We start from the raw sequence: 10,973 nt of genomic DNA on the forward strand, positions 1-10,973 counted from the left end.
GTGAGAATCAATTTTTGTTAATGGTAAGAGATGGGGATCCAGCTTCATTCTCTACGGGTCACTATCTAGTTCACCGAACACCATTTGTTAAATAGGGAATCTTTCTCCCAATGAATATTTTTGATAGGCTTATCAAAGATCAAATAATGATAGGTGACTGGGTTTATCTCTTGGTCCTCTATTCTGTACCATAAATCTATCTCTCTATTTTTGTGCCAGTACCAAGCTGTTGGATCACTATAGATTTATAGTATAGTCTGAAGTCTGGTAATGTAAACACGTTCTGATTTGTTTTTATTTCTGAGTAATGTATGAGCTATTCAAGGTTTTTTCTGATTCCATATAAATTGAAGTACTATTTTTTTCAAGCTCTTTAAAGTATGACAATGGTGCTTTAATAGGTGTGCATTAAATCTTTAAATTGCTTTGGGTAGTATGGACATTTTAACAATGTTGATTCTTCCCACTCATGAGCATGGTATTTTTTTCCCTTTGTTAACATCTTCAGTTATTTCTTTTCTCAGAGTTTCATAATTATCTTTATAGAGATCTCTCATGTCCTTTGTTAGGTAAATTCCCAGATATTTCATCTTCTTTGGCACTACTGTAAAAGTAATAGAGTCCTTGACTGTATTTTCAGCTTGACTATGGTTGGCATATACAAAAGGTACTGATTTGTAAGTATTGATTTTGCATCCAGAGACACTGCTGTATTCCTTGATCATGTCTAAGAGTTTTATAATTGAGTCCCTGGGGTTTTCCAGGTATAGAATCATATCATCAGTGAAGAGTGAGAGTTTAATCTTGTCTGACTCTATTTGAATACCCTTGATCCCCTTCTCTTGCCTGATTGCAATGGCTAGGACTTCCAAAAATGGGTGGATAGGAATGGAAGTCCTAGCCACTTTTGTGTTTTTAGTGTCTGGAAGATGTGATGTATTAGCCACACTTTCATTATTTTTTAATTTTTCCCCACTTTCATTCTTGATATTAATAATTTGTGTCATCTCTTTTTCTTGGTCTATATGATTAAAGGCTTAGCATTTACACTGACCTTTTCAAAGAACCAGCTTTGATTTCATTGGCTTTTCTCAATTACCAAAAAAACAAAACAAAACAAAACAAAAAAACTTTCCTTTTGTTTACTGGGGGCTTAATTTGCTATTCTTTCTACCTGAATGCATAGGTATTGATTGAAACCTTTCTTCTTTTCTAATATAAGCATTTAATGCTATGAATTTTTCATAAGCATTGCTACCGCTGTTGAATAAAAGTGGTGCGAGTCAACATTCTTGTTTTATTTTTGATCTTAAGGGTAGAGCATTAAGTATTTCTCTATTAATTGTCAACATAGTTGCAGGTTTTCATAGATAGTCTTTATCAGGTTGAAGAAGTTTTCTTCTATATCTAGTTTGTTGAAAGTTTTTATGAAGAATATATGTTGAATTTTGTCAAATACTTTTTGCCCTTTTTGAAATAAATTATAGGAAATTGGTTTATTTCTTCCTTAGATGTTTGTTTAATAGAATTCACCTGCGAAGTCATATTTCCTTAGAGTTTTTGTTATTTTTTAACAATAAATCAATTTTTAAAAATAGGCATGGTACTATTTTAATTTTCTATGGTTCATTCAGTGAGCTTTGATAATTTGGGTCCTTCAAGGAATTTGTTCATTTTGTCTAAGTTGTCAAATTTATGGCCACAAAGTTATTTGTTGTATTTTCTTATTACCTTTTTTAATTTCTGTAAGGTCAAGAATGATGCCCTATTTTATTTCTGGTATTGGAAAGTTGTGTCTTCTTTTCTGTTTTCTTTGTGGATCTGGCTATAGATTTCTAAATTTTATTAGAAAACTGTAAATATTTAGTAGGACTAGCTTTTGTTTGATTAAAAGCAGGCAAGTAGTAGACACAAATAATTTAATTGATTTTTGCTTTTATTTATTTCCTTTCCTCGCCTTACTTTAGGTTTAATTTGCTCATCTTTCTCTAATGTTTTAAGTTGGGAGCTTTGATTACTAGCTTTACTTTTTTCTTCTCTTCTAATCTAAGCTTTTGATATTGCAATTATTTGTCATCTCTGCTTTAACTGAATCCCAGAAATTTTAATATGTTGAATTTTTATTTTCATTCTATTCAAAACATTTTAAAATTTCCCTTGAGAATTCTTCTTTGACTCATGGGTTATTTAGATGAATGTTGTTTAATTTCTAAAATTTTGGGGTTTGGGGATTTATATTATTGATTTCTAGTTTAATTCCACTGTGGTTGGAAAACATACTTGTATGATTACAATTCTTTTTTTTTTTATTAAGTCATAGCTGTGTACATTAATACTATCATGGGTACAGTGGGTTGTTTCTATATACAATTTGGAATACCTTCATCCAACTGGTTAACATAGCCTTCATGTCATTTTCGTAGTTGTTGTGTTAAGACATTTACATTCTACATTTGGTAAGATTCACATGTACTCTTATAGGATAAATCATAGGCGTGATCCCACCAATCACCCTCCCTCCACCCATCCTCCCTGCTCCCCTCCCCGCCCTTTCCCCTTTCCCTGTATTCTTGGGCTAAAATTGAGTTATAGTTTTACTATGATAGCTAATTGGATGCACGCCTTTCACCACTAACAAAGATAGACTCTCACTGGATTAAAGATTTAAATTTAAGACATGAAACTATAAAAATACTAGAAGAAAGTGTAGGGAAAACTCTTGAAGAAATCGGCCTGGGCGAATATTTTATGATGAGGACTCCCCAGGCAATTGAAACAACATCAAAAATACACTACTGGGACCTCATCAAATTAAAAAGCTTCTGTACAGTGAAGAACACAGTAAGTAAAGCAAGCAGACAGCCCTCAGAATGGGAGAAGTTATTTGCTGGTTATGATTATAATTCTTAAAAATCTTTGCCACACCCATTAGGATGACTACTATTTTTTAAAACATACACACACACATACACACAAATAAAACACACAGGCTTGTAGTCTGTAGGACAGTGCTTATGGCACCAGCCACATACACCCAAGCTGGCAGGTTCGAACCCAGCCCAGGCCAGTTAAACAACAATGACAACTGCAACAAAAAAGTAACCAACATTGTGGTGGGTGCCTGTAGTCCCAGCTACTTGGGAGGCTGAGGCAATAGAATCGCTTAAGCCCAAGAGTTTGAGGTTGCTGTGATGACATGACACTCTACCGAGGGTGACATAGTGAGACTCTGTCTCAAATAAATAAATAAAATAAAAATAAATTAAAAAAAATAAAAAACACAAAAAATGCCAAGTCTTGGTGAGAATGTGGGGAAATTAAAACCTTTAGGTTTGGTAGGATTATAAATTGGTACAAAACTGAAAAAGGAAGGAGATTCAACTAGGAATCTCCTCTAGGAAAGAGGTTACTCAAAAAATAAAAAAATAGAATGATCCTGCCCCCAAGAGGTGTGTGATACACTATGACAACCCCATTCCTCTCCCTCTGCCCCTCTTCCTGATCCCTCATTCCCCTACCCCATCCCTTGTATTAAATCATCTACTGCCTTCATATCAGAATTAAGCATATTGGATTCTTGCTATAATTACAAGTAGGACTTTACCTAACAGCCACAATCAACGTAAACTAATTCTTTGTACCCTCAATGAATCCCAAACAATAAAAACAAAAGATAATAAAAAATTAAAACAGAATTATTGTATGATCTAGCAGTCCCACTTCTGGGTATATATGCAAAAGAATTGAAAGCAGAGTTTTACACACCTCTATTCATCCAGGCATTATTCATGATAGCCAAGAGGTGAAAGTAACCCAAGACCCCATTGATATGCAATTAAATAAACAAAATTGGTATATATACACAATGGAATATTATTCAGTCTTAAAAGGGAAGGCTGTGCATCTTGCCACTTAGTACAACATGAATGGACTTTGAAGGCATTATGCTAAGTGAAAGAAACCAGTGGCTAAGGGCACTAGCCACATACACCAGTGTTGGCAGGTTCGAATCCAGCCCAGGCCTGCCAAACAGCAATGACAACTACTTCCAAAATATAGCCAGGCATTGTGGTGGGCACCTGTAATCCCAGCTACTTGGGAGACTGAGGCAAGAGAATTGCTTAAGCCCAAGAGTTGCAGGCTGCTGTGAGCTGTGACACAACGGTACTTTACCCAGGGTGACATAGTGACACTCTGTCTCATAAAAAAAAAAAAAAAGAAAGAAAAGAAAGAAAAAAGACAAAGGCTGTACTATGTACATGAGTAATTCCATTTATATGAAATACCTAAACTAGTCAGATTCATAGAAACAGAAAGCAAAATGGTAATAACCAGGGCCTGAAAAGGAAGAGAAAGGGGGCCTTATTATTAATGAAGATAGCATTTCAGATTTGCAAAATAAAAATCTTCTAGAGATCTGTTTTACAATAATATGAACATACTTAACACTACTAAAGTATACCCTTAAAATGGTAAATTTTATGTTATGTATTTTTTAACCACATTAAAAACTTTTTGAGGTTTTCTTTATGGACCAGAATATGGTCTAACTTGATGAATACTCATTGTATTCTTATAAGGACTATACATCGTACTCTTGCTGAGTAGAGTGTTCTATAAGTGCCAATTAAGTGAAGTCAGTAGTATTGTGAAGTCCTATATCCTTAATGTTTTTTTGTCTACTTGTTTTATTGATTATTGAAAGAAGAACATCAAAATCTCTTAACTATAATTGTAAATTTTCCCATTTATCCTTTTTAATACTATCATTTCTTGCTTCATATATTCTTACATGAAGCATGTATTCCTACATATTCAGGATTGCTATGATTTCTTGGTAAAGTGACTGTTGTTATTACATAATCATTTCTATTTATTCCTGATAATATTCTTTTTCTGAAGTCTACTTTGTCTGACATTAATATAACCACTTAAGCTTTAGATTAGAAATTGTATAATATATAATTTCCTTCCTTTATATTAACTCACATATATCTTAGTATTTAAAGTGGTTTCTTATAGACAACTTGTAGTTCTCAAAACCAGTTTGACAATATCAGGTCTTTTATTAGTTGTGTTTTGATTATTAAAATTCAATATAATTATTGATATGGTTGGATTTTGTTCTACCATTTTATTTTTTGTTTTCCAGTTGTCCTCTCTAGTCTTTGTTCTTCTGTTTCCCAATTCCAACTTTCTTTTGCAATATTAGAGAGTTTTTCATAGTCCATTTAAACTTATCTGTTGGTGTTTTGTTATGTCACATTTGCATTTTGATGCTTTCTCTATGGATTGCAATTTATGCCTAATATTTCACAGTGTGCTTTAATATTGTACAACTTTTAGTAAAATGTGGAAGCCTTACAACTATATGGATCCACTTATCTTGTGCCATTTACCTTTATGATTGTTGCATATATGTTACAGCCACATTGACAATCCATATACTGTATCATACATTTTGCTTTATATAGTTATATATATTTAAAGGACATAACTATAATTTTTAATATTTGCCATATACTTACTATTTCTGTACTCTTATATCATTCCTGAAGATCTGAGTTTCTCCCCAATATCATTTTCCTTCATCTAGAAGAATTTCCATGAGAGAAAATCAACTGGTGATTAACTTTTAGTTTTTGTCCACCTGAAAACAAGTTTTGTTCATATGCATTTCTGAAAGTAGTTTTACTGTATATAAGAGTCTTAATTGACAGTTCTATTTCTTTAGCACTTTAAATACATTTTTCTATTGTCTTCTGACCTCATTCTTTGATTGTTCCCCTATATGTAACATGTAATTTTTAAGGCTGATTTTAAGATTAAAAATATGACATGAAGGCTGTGTTGACCAGTTGATGGAAGTATTTCAGATTGCATGTGAAAACCCCACACTGTACCCTAGAAGTGCATTAATGTACATAGTTACCGTTCAATAAAAAAAAAAGAAAAAAAGAAAAAAAAAAGATTAAAAATATTACTGGTGTTCAGCACTTTGCTTATGATATCCCTAGCCATAGTTTTCCTTAAGTTTGTCATGTTTGGAATTAGCTGAACTTCTTGAATCTGTAAAAACATGCCTTTCATCAAATTTGAGTTCTAAATCATTACTTCTTCAAGTATAATTTTCTACATTTCTTTCTTTTTCCTATTCATCTAGAATTCCAATGATATGAATCTTAGAACTTTGGATATTGTCCCACAGGTTTCTGAATTCTTGTTAATTTTTTTCCAATATTTTTTCCTTTATATTCTTACAAGATAATCCTATTGATCTAAAAGTTCATCAACTCTTTTATATATCATTTTTGTTTAACTTTTAAGCCGCCCCAGTTATGTTTAAAAAATATTTTAAATAATATGTTATTTAATTCTAAAATTTTTATTTAATTCTTTTCATAGTTTTATTTTTTTCTGCAGAAATTTGGCTCTTTCCATTTATTTTAAGTGTTTTTACCTTTACTGCATAGAGAATAATCCTAATAGGTTTGTTTTAGTTTTCTATTGCTACATAACAAATTGGACACAGCAGCTTAAAACACTACCCATTTATTAACTCCCAGTTTCCATGGATTAGGAGTTTGGGCATGACCTAACTGCTCAGGTTAACAAGGCTGTCACCAGGGTTGTGTTCTCATCTAGAACTCAGGGTCCTCTTCCGAGCCTACATGGTTGGCAGAATTTAGCTTCTTTCAGCTGAATGAAAATTTTAGCTATTAGAAGATACCTGAAACTTCCTGCCACATGGCCCTCTCTATAGGTAGTTTATGTCATAGTTAGCTTGCTTCCTCAATGTGAGAAAAGGATAACTCCAGTCTGCTAAAAAAGTCTTTTTTAATTGAGATTTTATTTTTAAATTATTTTGTTACTTTTAAATTGACAAAGTTGTATGTATCATGCATAACAGGAAATTTTTTCATTTATTAAATCATAACTGTGTACATTAATGCATTTATGGGGTACAATGTGCTCATTTGATATACAGTATGGAATGCTTATGCAAACTGATTAACATAACTATCTTCTTGCTTATTTGTTGTGGTAAGACAATTATACTCTATTCTTTATAGTTTTGAAATGTACCCTTGCATTATGCACATTAGGTGAGGTCTCACCAAATACCCTCGCTCCTCTTGGCCTCCCCCCTACCTTCCCCTCTCCCTTCTTCCTTCTTTCTGGACTATAGTTATGTTTTACCATTTGTATGAATGTGTAGGTGATTATATATTGATTTCATAGTAGTACTGAGTACATTGGATATTTTTTCCCCCATTCTTGAGATACTTTACTAAGAAGAATATATTCCAGCTCCATCTAGGTAAACATAAAAAATGTAAAGTCTACATCTTTTTTTGGCTGCATAGTATTCCATGGTATGCATATTTAACCATTTGTTGACCCATACATTGGTTGATGGACACTTGAGCTGCTTCTATGACTTGGCAATTATAAATTGGGCTGCAATAAATATTCTGGTTCAAATGTCTTTGTTGTAAAATGATTTTTGATCACCTGAGAGGATTTGCAGTCCTTACTATACAACATAGAAATCACTGAAGTTACATTCCATTACCTTTGTTATATAACATAACCTAATTAAAGGAGTAATAGCCCATCATCTTTGTAATAATCTGTTGGTTAAATGTAAGTCAGGTCTTGTCTGTGTTCAAGAGGAGAGATTTCACAAAGCTATGGTTACCCGGAGGCAAGAAATCACTGGTAGGTTAACTTAAGTTTTATTTGTTATAAGCAGCTTTCAAGTCTTTGGTAATTCCCATTTCTGGGTCATATTGGGTATGGCATATGATTACTCTTCAATTAAGAATTGGCCACTTTTTCCTGGTTCTTTGTATACTGAGTAATTTTGGATTGTATTCTAGGCATCATGACTATTTTATTGTGTAAACTGTGTGTCACATAATCCTGTAGAGAATTTTTTTAGAAGATAATTAAGTTAGGTTCAGACCACAAGTTTATTCAGACTTGTCTTCTGTGAACGGGGTGGATTTCTACTTCCAGTTAAAAGTACTAAGTTGTTAGTTTGCTGTTTTATTTCTGTTCTGTGTATGTGCCATTTAGATGTTTGTCAAAGTGTTGGGTGGTAGTTTAAATCTTAGTTTATTTCTCTAAGCTTTTGGTGTAATCCTTTGTGTCTGTCATGTGCATGCAAAGCTTAAGTCTGTACATAGGACTTGTGTGGATTCATATACAGAATTTAGAAGATCCAATTCTCCCTCTCCTCTCTGAATATTCGTCATGAGTTCATTCTTGAGGCCATGGTGCCCTCTTTCTTAGTTCCTCTTGCCAAAAGGCAGAATATCTCATTCCCTTCTAATTTTAGGTGTTTTTACAGCCACCATGCCAAACAATTCCATAACTAGGGTTTACTCTTTGGTCAAAGATACTAGAGAAAATAGGGTAAAAATTACCCCCCACACTATTTGGCTCAGAAACCCCTTTTCTTGGTTACTGTGGATGGTAATATAGGATTTCTATTAGAATTTTCACCAATCCTGCTACTGCTCTCCCATGTATCTCTGCAACTGGGATCTGCTTTCAAGGAAATTCTGCCAGAAAAAAAATTTGGGACACCCACTTTGAGGTGGAGTCCTTTTCTAAGTTTTAATTCCCCTTTACAATCTATGTGCTTTTGGTACTTCTCATTGTCTTCAGTAATTGATTTTTGTATTTTGTTCAGCACTTTTAGTTATATCAGCATGGGAGATGGGTTGTAGTGCGCTTACTCCATCTTGACCAGGACTGGAGCTGATCTTTTTACTTACAAATTCTGTGTGTATTCAAAGGTTTCTTTTTTTTTTTTTTTTATCTTCATTATTATTATTAAGACAGAGTCTCATTCTGTCACCTTGGGTAGAGTGCTGTGGTATCACAGATCACTGCAACCTCAAACTCTTGGGCTCAAGTGATCCTCCTGCCTCAATATCCTGAGTGGCTGAGACTATAGGAACCTGCCACGAAACTAGTCTCATTTTTCTGTTTTTTATAGAGACAGGGTCTTACTCTTGCTCAGGCTGGTCTCGAACTCCTGAGCTCAAGCAATCACCTTGGCCTCCCAGAGTGCTAGGATTACAGGTGTGAGCCACCATACCTGGACTCAAAGAGAATTTCTTATAGATAGTCTATAGTTGACTTTAAAATTTGATCCTACAATGTCCAGCTTTTAATTTGGATGTTTACATAATTGTCATTTAATTTAATTATGGTTATGTTTGGGTTTAAATCTACCATTTTTCCATCTGCATTCTATTTGTTCCTTTTGCTCTATAGTTCTTTTTTCCTCTTTTCTTGTGTTTTAGAGTCATTGAATTTTTTTATTATTGGATTTTATTTCCACTTTTTGCTTATTAAGGTTACACTTATCATGATCTACCTTAAAATAATATTATATTACCTCAGTAGAAATACACAGCAATACTTTTATTTTGTCTCTCTCATCCTTTGGGTTATTGTCATACATTTTGCTTCTGCATATACTATACAACCTACAATACATTGGTGTTATTTTTGCTTTTTAAACAGTTATTTTTTAATGAGAATTAAGAATGATAAAATGCCTTTTCTATTTACCATTTATGATACTCTTTCTTTTGTAAATCAAAATTTGCCTCTGGTATTATTATCTTTCTATGTGAAGAACTTCATGTTAAAATTTCTGGTTGTTTACATCTGCTGGTGATGAATTCCCTCAGTTTTTGTTTGCCTGAAAAGGCCTTTATTAGAGTTCAGTTTTACAAAATAATTTCAGTGGATAAAGAACTCCCTGCTGACACATTTTTCTATCATCACATCAATAATGCTACTCTACTGTCTTCTGAATAGTGTAGCTTCTCATAATATGTCTGTAATCATTCTTACCTTTGTTCCTCTATATAATATACCTTCAATTTGGATTCCTTTAGCATTTTCTCCTTATCACTGGTTTAAAGGAGTTAGATTATGGTCTTCATTAGTGTGTTTTTTGTTTGTATTTATATATATTGGTTGAATTTTATAAATTATCAGGTTTATTATTTTCAGCACATTTCCATTTGAAATAATTTTCATTATGTATTCAAAAAAATCTTTTTTGCTTCATGTTCTTTTAGTAGTCCAATCCTATGTTCACTTATTTTTACTTTGTCTCTCTGTGCTTTATTTTGATGGCTTCAATTGCTTAGTTTTCAAGTTTATTGACTTTTTTCTTCAGTGTTCAATATCTTATTAATCCAATCTAGTATTTTTTTTTATTTTAGACATGTTTTTCATCTTCAGAAGTTCCATTTTTTATTTATTTAAAGTCAGTGGTGATGTCCCCTATTTCGTTCTTGATTTTAGTAATTTGATTTTTCTCTCTGTTGTCCTTGGTCAGTCTAACTAAAGGTTTCTCAATTTCATAGGTATTTTCAAAGATCCAACTTTTAGTTTCATTGCTTTCTTGTCCTATTTTTTTCTTTTCATTATTTTGTTTATCTCTGTTTTAATCTTATCATTTCTTTGCTTCTTGCTTGCTTTGGGTTTAGTTTGTTTATTTTGTTGCTGTCTTAAGGTAGATTATTGATTTCAGATCTTTCCTCTTTTTTAATGTGGACATATACGGCTATAAATTTCCCTTTAAGCCCTATTTTATTTTCAACCCATATGTTTTGACATGTTGTCTTCATTTTTATTTATCTCAGAATATTTTCTAATTGCCATTGTGAATTGTTCTTTGACCTATTGGTTATTTAAGAGAATGCTATTTAATTTCCACCTATTTTTCAATTTCCCAAATTAATTTCTGCTATGGATTGATAATTTCACTCCATGTGGTCAGAAAGTAGCTTTTGTATGGTTTATGTTTGTTTAAATTTATTTAGGATTTTTTTATTAAATGATAGCTATGTACATTAATGCAATCATGGGGTACAGTGTGATGTTTTCATATACAATTTGAAATATCTTCATGAAACTGGTTAAAATAGCCTTCATGT

This window comes from Otolemur garnettii, unplaced genomic scaffold (genome assembly GCF_000181295.1).
Source record: "Otolemur garnettii isolate 467f Iridium unplaced genomic scaffold, OtoGar3 scaffold00241, whole genome shotgun sequence".
Taxonomy (NCBI): domain Eukaryota; kingdom Metazoa; phylum Chordata; class Mammalia; order Primates; family Galagidae; genus Otolemur; species Otolemur garnettii.